Source organism: Zootoca vivipara, chromosome 7, assembly GCF_963506605.1.
Source record: "Zootoca vivipara chromosome 7, rZooViv1.1, whole genome shotgun sequence".
NCBI lineage: Eukaryota > Metazoa > Chordata > Lepidosauria > Squamata > Lacertidae > Zootoca > Zootoca vivipara.
The window spans coordinates 73,151,171-73,165,812 of NC_083282.1; positions in this window are offsets into that span (position 1 = coordinate 73,151,171).

A 14,642-nucleotide genomic window follows, 5' to 3' on the forward strand; every position below is an offset into this window, starting at 1 on the left:
TTCAGAGGAGTGGGGATATAAAGAATAGTTGTATTTCAGCTCAGAAAGTGTGGCTGAACGAATTGCTTGCCCATCCTTACTTTGCATGGCGAGTGTGATGCTTTCATCCTACAAAGCTCTCCTGCTTGTATATGCCACAGCGGTGAGGACAAGATCAGCTTAAGGTGGAAAGTTCATACAGCTAGAGTGGCACAAAATGAGTACCTGCATTGTGAAGGCAAGGGAATCTGTGGCTTTCTGGATGTTGTTGAGTTTTCAACCCAACTCCCATCAGCCCTGCCCCACAGAGTAAATGGACAGCAATCATAGGAGCGATAGTTCAGCAACATCTGAAAGGTCTGAAATTCTCCGTCCTGAACAGAAATGCTTTTGTCAGTTTTCTACCCTTTCATTTAATAAGAAACTCATCACATAATAATAGTGTGACCTGTAGGTCCCAGGAACTGATGTAAATGTCGGTAGGGCTTATATCTTAGTGGTTGCTTGGAGGGATGGTGGAGCAATTAGCATTCTTGGAAAAAATGACAGCAAATAGTTGTTTGTTTGTTTGATTCTCAGGGTCCAGGTAGGTTCATATGGAAAGAGGTGGTCCTTGAGGTATTGCGTTCCTGAGCCATTTAAGACTTTGGAGGTCAAAACCAGCAGTTTGAATTGGGCCCAGAAACTAATTGGTAGCCAGTGCAGTCGGACCAGGATCGGTGAGCAACCTGGCCGCTGAATTCTGCACTAACTGAAGTTTCCGAACCATTTTCAGAGGCAGCCCTTTGTATAACGCATTGCATTAATCCAACCTTGATGTTACCAGAGCATAGACAGCAGTAGTTAGGCTATCCCTGTCCAGACAGGGGCGTAGCTGGTCCACCAGCCAAAGCTGATGGAAGGCACCCTGGGCCACTGAGGCTGCCTGAGCCTCGAGCGACAGCAAAGGATCCAGGAGTACCCCCAAGCTATGAACCTGCTCCTTCAGATGATGTGTAACCCCATCAAGAGCAGGCGACCTCCCACCCATCTGGTCTAGGGAAACCCCCAGTAACAGTGCCTCCTCAGTCTTATCTGGATTGAGTTTCAGTTTGTTGGCTCTCATCCAGTCCATTACCGAGGCAAGACACTGGTCCAGCACTTCCACTGCCTCACCTGCAGATGTAAAGGAGAAATAGAGCTGAGTGTCACCAGCATACGGCTGACAACCTACTTCAAATTTATGGATACCCCACCCAGCGGTTTCATGTAGATGTCAAACAACATGGGGAATAGGATTGAGCCCTGTGGAATCCCACATTGAAGACTCCATGGGGCTGAAAAGCATTCCTCAAGCAATATCATAGCTGCCAAGTCTCCCGTATTCCCCAGGAAACCCCCTGTTTTTCCAGCCGTTTCCCGCTGGCAGCCTGGATTTTTAAAAACCCCGTAAATCCCCCGGATTCTTACCGACCCGGGGAAGCTCCTTCTGCGCATGTCTGGAGTCTCTGGGGATGTGCAGAAGCAATTTCTGGCGCTGCGGCCATTTTGGAAATGGGCAGCGCATGCATAGAAGCAACTTCCGGTGCTGCTCTGCCCATTTCCAAAATGGCCGCAGTGCGAATTTCGGCGCTGCAGCTATTTTGGAAATGGGCAGAGCATGCGTAGAAGCAACTTCCGGTGCCACTCTGCCCAGTTCCAAAATGGCCGCATCGCGACTTTCGGTGCCACGCCATGCCGATCCCTGATTTTTCAATCTGGGAGTTGGCACCTATGAGCAATATCCTCTGGGGATGACCATCCAAGTAGGACTGAAACCACCGCAAAGAGGTGCCACCCACCCCTAGTTCAGACAGTTGCTCCAGAAGGATGCCATAGTCAATGGTATCAAAAGCCGCTGAGAGGTTGAGAAGAATTAACACAATGATCTATGTACTCCAGGATTTCAGACATGAATACCTGGAGATGCTGAGGTTTGCACTTGCGGCCTTCCACACACAAAGCAATGGTTCTGCCACTGAACTATGGTCCTTCCCCCTCCCCGCATTACCCCATAGTTAATATGCTGTAGTCTGTAACTCTTATTCTCTAAGGTCTTTCCTAGGCAGAAACTGTTTCCCCCTTTGCAGGATGTTTGGTCTCTAAGGCTCAGCTAGGCTTTATGATCAAGAGGCTTTATGATCAAGCAGAAAAGCAATATTGAAAATGTTGCATTTGGGTGTTCTCCCCACCCCACAACACACACACACTGCACAAAGGGGCTTATGCCTCGAGTAAAGAGCCAGAGGATTGGTGTCATCTCTGTGGAGTTGTGCTCTAATCGCTCTTGAAATGAACATCCCCCGGAAATTCAGAGGTGGGTTTGCTTTCTTTAATACGTGCACTATTGACTTGGAAGAGGGAAAGGGAGAAAACCACTTGCAAGCATTAATTGCCGACTGAAGATTTTTTTTGTTTGTTGTGCAAAAGGAACCCTGTTCTGAGGGGAATTGTTACAAGGATCAAAACCCTTGTGGCATGCACACAGCATGGACACACACATAGACACATGCAAAACCCATAGAGTATCAAGCCACATGAGCGACTCAGGGAGATATTTGGACAAGGTGACCTCCTAGAGTGCACATTAGCTATATTATTGGCCAATAAAGTCTCTGGCTGCTTTACATATGCATATTCCTCACATATTGAAAGGCTAAGATTAGGTTGATTATCAATGGGGGATGTGCCAAACAATTACTTTCATTATTGAATATCCTATTAATTATTCAGGAGATGAATCAATTATTCATATCTCATTTAAACGAAAAGGGGGTGGGGGAGAGAGAGAGAATAACGCAGTCAGTTGACAGAAGTGTTTCCAGTGTCTTCCAATACGGTGGGGACTCAGCCCAGCTGAGGCGGGGAGGAAAAGACACTGATTCCATTTTTAATCTTAGTTTAGTTTCTGGTTTTTGTTTTTCCCCCTGGTTGCCGAGGACTGATCTTCCAGGTGGCCATTATTCACAGAAGGAAACGCAACCCGTGGGGTCAAATGCCAAGAACGTCCAACGATAAGATTCGCTCCAGAGACTGCCCCAATTATGTACTGCTATCATTTAATAATTCAACCTGCAGTTTATTAGCCTTTCAGCTCTGGAGATGCTAGGATCATGCAGGTACCCCGAACCTAAAGATAAAGGTGGTTTAATGACAAAACACAGAAGAATCACAGTGTCGTCTCAGCTAAGCCATGTAAGTTGCCTTCCTATTTAATTTAAATTTTCCGATGCACAGAGCGGTAAAGTGGTTAGAGCACTGGATTAGAACAGGAAGAGGTACCTCAGTCCAAGAGGCCCAATGTGGTCCACCCTCTGGTCTTCTCTCACTCTCTGACCCTCAGGACTCTCCTCAGGTCACACCCTTCGATGGCCATGTTCTGCCCTCTCCTTGAGTGCTTTTGCCTGGCTGGAATGTGCCCTCTCGCTCACCAAGATGGAGAGGAGTGTGTACAGAGACCTCAGACTTCCACATAACTTGAATGATAATGATAATGATAATGATAATAATTTATTTATTTATACCCCGCTCATCTGGCTGGGTTTTCCTAGCCACTCTGGGCGGCTTACAACAGAAAAATGAAATAAAATAATCTATTAAACATCAAAAGCCTCCCTAAACAGGGCTGCCTTCAGATGTCTTCTAAAAATCTGGTAGCTGTTTTTTTCTTTGACATCTGATGGGAGGGCATTCCACAGGGCGGGCGCCACCACCGAGAAGGCCCTCTGCCCAGTTCCCTGCAACTTGGCTTCTCGCAACGAGGGAACCGCCAAAAGGCTCTTGGTACTGGACCTCAGTGTCCGGGCAGAACGATGGGGGTGGAGACGCTCCTTCAGGTATACTGGACCGAGGCCATTTAGGGCTTTAAAGGTTGCCTACTTTACAAAGGTAAACATCACATTTGTTGCCCGATCCACTTTTTACCTCTGGCCATTTCCACCGCTGGTCCATCAGATGCATATGCAAAGCCCACAAGCAGGAAAAGGGCAGAGGCGCACTCTCCTAATTGTGGTACCCCAGTGACTGGTGTTGTCGTGGCCTGGCTGGATGCAGAGGAACAGTGGGAGGAACCAGCTGGGAGGACCCTGTTTGCCTTCAGCCAGCCCCGCACCTGACTGTCTGCTTACTTACACAGCCAGTCAAGAGGATTGGCACTAGCTGTGAGTTTCCTCATTAAGTGTCAGTGTTGCCCTTGCAGAACTCAGGAGGGGGAAGGAGGGGACAAAAGTAGAATGAGTTGATTCTGTCTATCCTCCTATGGTTGGCTGCTCTGCCTTCCACCTCACCACTGCCAATGGGCACCAAATTATATTCTGAAGATACACATAGCATAGGAAAGCTGAAGTATGGAAGTGTGTTGCTCAGGGCTGTCTTGAGCACATCCGCCACTGTGGCGCAAAGATCCCTCCGGCCTCCCCTCCCTTTCCCAGAATTCAGAACTCGGGGCTCAACTTGCAGACCACCTCGTAGCCCCAGGAGCCGCCACCCACAGAAGACGCCACCAATGTGGTGGCTGCGCCACGACTAGCCAGACCGCCGAAACCCAACGCTCGTTTGCAAGGCTCTGGGGCGCCTCCTCCTCCTCCTCTGTCTGACGACAGCCCACTGCCGGTGCTCTCACTGCTGCCCAGCGGCCCAAGGCGGGAGTGGAGGTGGTAGAGCGGCGGGCAGGTGATGCGGAGGAGACCCCTCGGGAGCCGCTCCCACCACCGCTGCTCCCGCAGCTCCCTCAGAAAACAGTGGCTCGGTGGGCAGCGGCTGAGGGGATTCCCACAGCCGAGGGAGAGGAGGGGGCAGTGGAGGAGAAGCCATACGGCTTAGTGGCTCGTCACACCCCGCCAACCATCTGGCAGCGTGGAGGGAAAGGGGAGGCCGTCGGCAAAGTTGTGCAACACCCCCACTCGCTGGGGCGCCCCTGAGAGGCTAGCGCCCTGGTGCAATGAGCCACTAGGCCCTATGGGAAAGACACCTCTGGTGTCGCTATTGGTCCAGCAGGGCTCTTGGTGCAATTTTGCAGCAGCTGCTTTACACCTACAAGAAAAAGCTGGCGGCAATCCCTCTTTTGTACAAGACAAAAATATGTCTTTGGGATCCTTGCAATCTGGGGTGGGTGAGGAGCCCTTCCTTCTTCTTTGTCTCCTGGGCTCATTTGTTTTGCATGCCCCCTCAGGCCAGCCCTGTGGGGCTGGCTCTGTGTTGCATCGGGTACAAAGAGGAACCATCTTGGAAACAAATTGTCAATTACTGAACGATCAAGCCCTCCATTTGTTTGTTAAACTGGCTCTCAAATAGTCCAATTAATTATAACACAGCTAATTATTAAGATGCACTAGTAGTCATCTCCTTTTCCAGCTGTAGGAAGGAAGGCTCTCTCCTTCTGCAGTGCTGTCACTACTGCATTCCTATCCAGTCGAGCGATTTGTCTCTGTCAAGCCAGTAAAATGATAATGCCAATTAAATCACACAAATAATTGCTGTTGTATCCCAGAGGAATTCCCTCTGCATATTCAGGTGGAATATGAATGAAGGATGGCCAGAGGAGAGTGTTTGATATTAAGGGGGGATATTTTTTCCCCTCTCTCTTCATCTGCAAAAGGGTTTTTTTAGGGGCATGGGTGGGATTAGATATGCTCAGGTCACATTCACACCATACATTTAAAGCACATTCAGCACAAAATTAAAGCACATGGCTTCCCCCAGAGAATCCAGGGAACTGTGGTTTGTTCAGGGTGCTGGCAAATGTAGATCTCTGAAGGGTAAAAAAAAACCCAAAAAGCTACAGTTCCCGGGGTTCTTTGTGAGAAGTCATGGACTTTGAATGTGTGCTGAATGTGCTTCACATATATGCTGTGGGTGTGACCTCAGTCAGTAGAACTGATGCTGATATCTATGCAGCATGCAGTTTTCTTAGGTACAGGCAATGCTCACTTTCCAGACCCCCAGCCGCATTGGCGGGTCCTGTGTAAGTGTTCTGACTGCTCCACCCCCATTCCACCCTGCCCTTCCTCTGTTTGGCCCCTGTTCTGCCCTTTTAGTGATGTTTTAGTGATATTTTTGGGTCACTTCCGGATTCAGCACCGTGTGCGTGATCATGCATCAATCGGTCGCTGCCCATACGCATCCCATCCTTCCTCCAAGAACTCAGGACATCCTATTATCCCATTATCTCCATCTCTCAGAGATATGTTAGGCAGAATCATAGAATTGCAGAGCTGGAAGGGACCTTAAGGATCGTCTAGTCCAGAGCTCAGAAAACTTTTTCAGCAGGGGGCCGGTCCACTGTCCCTCAGACCTTGTGGGGGGCTGGACTATATTTTGCACACACACAAAAATGAACAAATTCCTATGCCCCACAAATAACCCAGAGTTGAATTTTAAATCCAAGGACACATTCTACTGATGTAAAAACATCAGGCAGGCCCCACAAATAACCCAGAGATGCATTTTAAATAAAAGGACACATTCTAATCATGTAAAAACATGCTGATTCCCGGACCGTATGTGGGCCAGATTTAGAAGGTGATTGGGACGGATCTGGCCCCCAGGCCTTAGTTTGCCTACCCATGGTCTAGTAGTCCAACCCCCTGGGCTGGGCTGAGGGTGTCTCCATTCCAACTCTCAAACTCTAGCTGCTACATGCCACAGTGTTGCCCCTTTTCACATTGTGGGGGCAGATATGCCGTGACCCTGCAGTAGTGCAAATCCACTGACTGAGTGCGCATCAGATATGTGCTGATATGCAGTAAGTTGCACATCATTTGCACCACAAATGCACAACTGATCTAAATTGCTGTAGGATGAGAAGAAACACATTGCACAAAGTGCGAAGTAGTGTCAGACCAGTGGTCCATATAGCCCAATATCCCATTTCTGACAGTGGTCAATAAGCTGCCTCTTGGAAGCCCGTGAGCAGAAAATGCAGGCAACAGCCCTCATCTGCTGTTGCTTCTCAGAAGCTAGCAAAAGCCTAAGGAAGGCATGATGGCAAGGTACATGGGGAATTATGGAGACCTGCAAGGTGACCCGAAAACAGGACTTAATTTGAAGCTGAATACCTGTTTTCTGCACTAGCGCTCCAGTTAGGATCTTGTGAAGCAATAAAGAAGTGAAAATGTGCAGGGTTCTTCCTCTTCTCAAGTCAATAACTACAAATGGTTTGCAGATACTTTGGCATATGGAGAATGGTTTCTCGGCCAGAAGACCAGCCTTACGGTGCTTATTGTTTTAGAAACTTCAACAAGTTTCGAACACAGGGAAGAAGGATGGAAGGAGTAAGCAGGAAGCAAAAGGAAGGACTGATGAAGGAGAATGAGTACAGAAGGGATTCACATTTGTGGAACAGACTGTCCCTTTGACATAGGTTGGCCTGCTGTGATGTCTCAAGGAGATGGGGGAGAAAGAATGTACTTGCATATTCTCTGATATTCACAAAAATACAGATTAGTATCTACCTGTGTGCATCTATAGGTCTCTACAAATGGCACAGATATGTACAAACATGGTTTACTCTAAAGTAAAGCCAGAGAATCAGAAAGGGATTCCCAACCCCTAATATCTGTGCTAAACAAAGTAATATGCCCCCACCTCCTGCCCCTTGCCTGCCACATAACATTACAAACACCTGGTTTTAGATCTGGACAGACACCAGATTAAGAGGACAGTGCGGCCTAATCCAATCTTGGATCTTATTCAATTAAACACCAAGGATGTAGACGTGTAACCTTGTTAATATCACGTTTAGTTGAGGCAGAGGGAAAGAAAATTAAGATATACTTGGTGTTGTTGCTAATTAGAAAAATTGAGACTTTGCATCTGCGTAATGCAGAGCAACAGGTGGTGCTAACAGATGTGAACTCATTACACAGCTGCAGCAAAGTAGATTGTGCCACGGTAACGACAAAAACCTCAAAATCAGATTTCTTTAGAAAGGCATGCAATGCCTCCATCTCACTTTGATTTCCCCTCCAGCACCTCATCGTAAGAAGGGAGGTGCTGAAAAGGGGAATCTAGTCTGTATATGTGTGGTATTTTGCACACACACACACACAACCCCTTTTCCTTATGTACTGCTAAGGAAAATAATCCATTATGTTCAATGCATAATTTCAGCATTATGTATATTAGCAGTGTAAAAATATATCGACATTACTATCCACCTTAAATTTCAGGTTCATGATATAAATTATAAAAGGAATCCATCGCTTCTCAGCATCCCCAAGCCCTAATCTGCAGGTTGCCATCTGATTGAATTTTATTCTGATCCTGATCTGATTTTAGGATGTATTTTAATTGATTGCCTGATTTTATGTTAATGTGTTATACATTTGATGTTAGCCGCTCTGAGCCCGGTTTTGGCTGGGGAGGACGGGGTATAAATTATTATTATTATTATTATTATTATTATTATTATTATTATTATTATTTCCTCTGTCTTACCTTCCTTCCCTCAGTCACACCAATTCCATATATTGGGGGATTCAGGTTTCATGCTGAGGATTTTAATGTAACCTCAATGCTTGCACTATTTATCTGACAGACACCTTCAATGGCTCTGAGCTTGTTGATATAGGTGGTTCACAACATGAAAATACAAACATTGCTGGAGCCATATAGGAGAGGCCGGTTGCCCTCACACTTGGAATGGGAGAAAAATCCAATTCAGTCCACATTTAAAGTCAAACCTACCCGATTTACACTTTCTGAAACAGTATGTGAATCGAAACCATTCTTTGAAATTCACACTTCTCTGAACTTTGCAATGCAGTTCTCTGGCCAAGCAATGTGTACAAAAATGCATATACTGGGGTGAATTGTGCATAAAAATGCATTTATCAGTGAAAATAACATACACAAATGCATCATATTAAGTAAATTTCTTTGTACAAATGTGTATACAGTGGTACCTCGGTTTATGAACGCAATTGGTTCCAGAGGTCTGTTCATAAACTGAAGCGTTCATAAACTGAAGTGAACTTCCCCATTGAAAGTAATGGAAAGTGGATTAATTCATTCCAGACGGGTCCGTGGAGTACTCAACCTGAAGTGTACTTAATCCAAAGCATGGGTGTATTTGGTTCCGGAAGTCTGTTCATAAACTGAAGCGTTCATAAACTGAAGCGAACTTTCCCATTGAAAGTAATGGAAAATGAATTAATCCGTTCCAGATGGGTCCGTGGCATTCGTAAACCGAAAATTCGTAAACCGAGGTGTTCATAAACCGAGGTTCCACTGTATTGGGAGGACTATGCTTTAAAATGCTGGTGTCAGTAGAGCATGAGATTCTTATTCTTAGGGTCCTGGGTTCAAGCCCCACATTGGACAAAATAAAATAAAATCCTGCATTGCAGAGGGTTGGACTAGATGACCCTCAGGGCCGGCTCTAAGGCAAGGCTGGGTGGCGCAATGCGCCAGGGCGCCAGGCCGGCAGGGGGCTGCTGCACTGCTGTGCCCGCGGCAGCCACGCTGCGCCCACCAGACAGCCGCGCCAGGAAACGGGGCGGGGGGGGGGCGCCAGAGGGATCTTCACACCACGGCGCCAGATACGCTTAAGACGGCCCTGATGACCCTCATACCCCGTTCCAACTCTACAATTATTCAATTCGATTCGATTCAAAAGACCATTTTTCAACATTCACAAACTGATGTGGAACTGTGAAGAACAGAACGTAAACCAAAACTGATGCAAAATAAAAAAATTCCTTCAGTAGCACCTTAAGGACCAACTAAGTTTATATTTTGGTATGAGCTTTCGTGTGCATGCACACTTCTTCATGCACTACTGGTATCTGAAGAAGTGTGCATGCACACGAAAGCTCATACCAAAATATAAACTTAGTTGGTCTTTAAGGTGCTACTGAAGGAATTTTTTTATTTTGCTTCGACTCAGACCAACACGGCTACGGTACCTACCTGTAACCAAAACTGATGCATTTGCCCAATCCTACTTCAGAGCCTGCTCCTTCAAGCCTCCTTCAGGCATCTGTCAGTCTGCTGTTGGGAGACTAGAATGGCATTTGATCACAACAGTACTTTTATCTTGTACAACTCCTCTTGTCAGGGCTCCTTCTGGCTTTACTTGTTGTGTCTTCTTATAGCAGAGGAAATGGAAGAGATAAGAAGACTCAGAAGAATGGCTGAATGGGTTCACTAAACCTGATGTGGTACTAGGTTTCCATGCAATGAATTTGAAGTTGCACTGTTAGTTCCTTTAAAAAGAATTTGGTTTTCCCCACATCCCTCACTGCTGTCATAGAAAAGTTGGTCACTGCATGTCCTATGCTAAATCGGGTCCTCCCTAACAAGAGGGCATGTGTTGCGGTGCGACCAGCAACCAAACCCTGTGTTGTGGGTGGGAATGTTTGAATGGCCACAACACCCTATTGGAGGTCCCTCAATGCTGGGTGCAATCAGACCAATGGGATGCCAGCTAAATTCTATCGAGGAACCTCTATTTAAGCCCATGCATGTGTCCCTGAGCTTCCTCTTTTGGGCCAGTGCATCAGAACACCCACACACCCCTCTCCCTATATTTAGGGCTTGCACACATGACCTTGCTATGCCGTCATGTGTCGTCTGTCATTGAGACAGGGGCATGGCAGGAATTTTCCCCACTTGGCTGATTGGCTGGTGCCATTTGGGTTTCGCCTGCTGTGTAGCAAATCATCACAACTTGTAAACCCCCTGAGAGGGGTTGTGCCCTGAGCCAGAGTCCAAGGGGGGCTTCTGGCTGGTGGACTGGCTTGACCCCGCCTTCCACTTTGCCGGATGTTCACCCAAGGCTGACCTATGGTGTGTCCTGGGTCAGCACTACCTGCAAGGGTGCAGGGAGCTAGTCGAACCAGAGCCTATTGATTGTAATCAATAAAGTTGTGGTCTAAATTCTGCCAAAAACCAAACCAAATTTTGAATCTTGTCTGAACTTATTTGGGTGTGGTTAAAAGGTCTACTCAGCTTTTTCCATTTGAGGGGTGGATTTCCAGGAACATACAGGAGGTCAATATGCTATAAGCAGCTCTGAGCCTGTGAAATTATTGGTTTGGAAGTGCATTCCCTTCAAAGCATTTCAAAGCCTCATTGCAGAGATCCCTTTGCAGTGAGGGTTGCAACTCACAGCAAATCTATTTTACCATGTGGTATCCTCCCCAAATGGTGGCTTCCAATGCTGTTTAGGAGTGGGGTAAACCTTTCTCTGTTTTGCATCCACCTGTTGGCTCTACTCAAAGGAAATGTGGAGTGGGGCCTGTACATCAATTATTTTTTCATGTTGTGCAAGAAAATTCTGGTCCACTGGGAATGGCATTGATTTAATGTAATTGATATAGCATTGCTATAACTATTAACCTGACCCCTAGAGACTCTTAACGTATTAATAACTTGATTTCAAGTTGCATGCCAAATTCAGATCAAATGCTGACACTCCACCCTCCCACCAACGCTCTGGCAGATGCCTGGGTTAATGTATTCAGCAGCTCAAGGAAGAAAGATTGTCACCGTTCTAGGCGGAGCAAAGCCTTTGATTAAGTTTTGCTTTATTGGATCTTAAAGGAGTAAATTTCCACAGTGTTTCTTTTTGGATAAAGTTTGGTGTCTAACCCTCCTCTATCACCTGGCCAACTATAAGGATTATTGTTTCCGCACCCTGCACCGCTGATATATGAAAATATAGCTGGGACGGATCGGTGTGGTTTTCTTTCCAACAGCTCTTAATTGCACTTGTGTGGCAAATGCAAGCTAGTATAGATTTAACATAAACCATTCTGCACAGCCACAAGTATTAATGCTCCTCTGCCTGCGCCCATTAATCAAGGCTGCTTTCTTCCTTTCCTTTCTTTCATACTCCGAGGGCACCCCGTGAGCAGCAGTGGTAGTGGCGCTCATAACCTCATTGCGGAAGAGTTGAGGCCTTTGATGGCTTTGCGCCGGCTGTTTCATTTCATAGACTTTGGGGGTCACTTTTTTGCAGTCTCTGTTAAACTGCATTGCAAAAGCAATTTAAAATCACTTAAGCAAATCATGAAAGATGCAATATGAGGGGGAAAGTGGTGAATAATGGTTAGCCTAAAGCATCACAACAAAGAAATTGTGTTTCCCTTCAAGCCTCTTCTTTTGAGCAGAAGCTTTCATCCTGACTTATTTTCTCTCTGACCCTCTCTTGATCTTGGTTACTCTTTCTCTCAATTTGGGGAGAGGGGGGCATACAGACTAAAACAAAAGGCTCTAGCAAATCCATGCAGTTCAATCCTAACCATGCTTACTTAGGAGTAAGTCGGGGTAACAACTGGGTTTATTCCTGTCCCTATTAAATGTGTGGAGGATTTCTGCCCAGCAGTGCAATCCTAGGCATGACTACTTTGAAGTACAGTGGTACCTCTACTTATGAATTTAATGTGTTCCGAACACACATTTGTAAGTCCAAAAAATTTGTCGAATCCCATAGGAATGCATTGGGAGAAAAAATTCGTAAGTCGAAGCAACCCTATCTAAAAATTCATAAGTAGAAAAAATCCTATCTAAACCGCATCCAAAATAGCGGACGGAGCTCCGTTTGTAAGTAGAAAAATTCGTAAGTAGAGTTATTTTTAAGTAGAGGTACCACTGTAAATCCAATTAAGTTCAGTGGGACTTATTCCCATGTAAATGTGCATATGAATGAATAAAGGAATTCTCCTCTGCCGCCCCATTTCTAGTAGAAGGCTAAAATTGCAATCATGTACACAAGGGGTGGGCAGATGGTAGGCCTGCATCTATTGGTAAATGTCTGGGTGGTTTGCAGTAGGTGGGCAAGAACGTCTGATTCCCAATTGTTTAACAGTAGTAGCAACAAAATGACACATGCACCAATTAGTCTGCTGAAATTAAGGAATTGTAGGGAAACCAGGAATACATTTTTACATTGAAGGACTGTGAGCTCAACTGAGTTCCGGTACTCAGAACAAATCTTGTGATTTGTTCTATCATAGGCTCAGGTTGTATATATGTGTAAATAAAGCAGCATATCACAAAGACACCACAGTCCCCACTGTGCCTCATTCCTGAAAGGAAACACAAACCCTGAATAAGTACCTGGAACCCCTGGAATTTTGCACTGCTCAGAGATTGGGGCAGTGTGCAACTCTAATTATATGTGGTCTGAAGCACAAGGGATTTTTTTTTCCTCCTTCCAAAATGGCATGTCCGGAATTATTTGTTTGTTTGTTTGTTTGTTTGTTTGTGGTGACAGGAAGTATTTCACACAACAATTTGCTGTCTATTCTTTCCCTAAAATGTCTATTCCGCCCCCCTTAGCGGTGATGAGACATAGTAAAAAAAGAAAAGAAAACGTGTTTGGAGGGTGGAGGTTCTTCAAATATATTCCCTTCCCTTCCCCTGAGCAGCACTTTGCCGTACTGTTACAGCCAGCTAATTGGAATCAGATCTTAAGGTACACAATGGGTAGACGAAATTTTCCTGTGGGGAATATTTAGATTCCGTTTGACATCTTTTTTAATGGTATGGGAATAGAGTCAACACAACCTGAATGCGGAGCTCCACAAAACATCAGTGGGCAGAGTATTAGACCCTTTTGGTCCTTGAGTGTGTGTTTGTGTACATGTATGTGTCCCCCACTGGCAACTGGCCCAAGTGATTTTGTCAAAAGCTATTAATAAACTGCCTTTATCTGAAGGTCCTGTGTGCCACCTGTTTGGCTCAAGAAGGCAAGCCAGCCCTGGTGGAATGAGAACATCAGTGAAAAATTAACTGCCTGAAATTAACTTCAAGCATCCAAGTGATTAAACCATTGTGTTGTGATTGTGTACGGTACTCCCTTTCTTCAGCAATTAAGGCTCTATTGATCTGATAATGTAAGGAAAGGAACCAGCAGAGTAACACACATTCAGACTGCTATAATGAAGAGTGATCATCTATTGTTCCGGAGTGTGCAACAGTCAGCCAGAGGGATTGATTGCCGACATGTCCCCTCCACACTATTTCCTATTGCCGCCTTCACTTCCCCCAGACCACTCCGTGTCAAGCCCTCCCTTTGCCCACAAAACCATTTGCGAAGAAGAAGAAGAAGAAGAAGAAGAAGAAGAAGAAGAAGAAGAAGAAGAAGAAGAAGAAGAAGAAGAAGACCCTGAAATGAGAACTGGATTTATGCTGCTTTGGCGTAAAGGGCATAAATCCAAATCTAGTGGCAGTGGCAACCTCCAACACAGAAGAGACAGCCTCCCAGGAGGAACTTTTTAAACAACAACAACATGTAGCTTTCAAGAATGACAACACATTAGCACGATGGACACACACAGAAACACACACATAGAAACAGATACAAAACAAGCAAACACACAGTGTACTGCTCCAGGATTGTGGTGTGTGTGTGTGTCCCCTCAGTCATGGCACCCTCTATGGGCCCCTGTAATCTGGAAGAGGACAAGCAAACTGTATTAAAGTGTCAGGGTTGCCCAATGGAATTATCACTGAGGCAAGTGGATGCCATTTTTTGAAAAAGGTCATCTATGGAAAAAAGATCACCTATGGAAAGCTTTCTATAGATGATTGGATGGAAAATGGAAGGCGACACACATTCAAAGTGCAAGGCAGGCTGTAAGACAATTCTTGCTACTCAGGAAGCATGGCAAATTTGCCTGAATAAGCATTGACAGAAT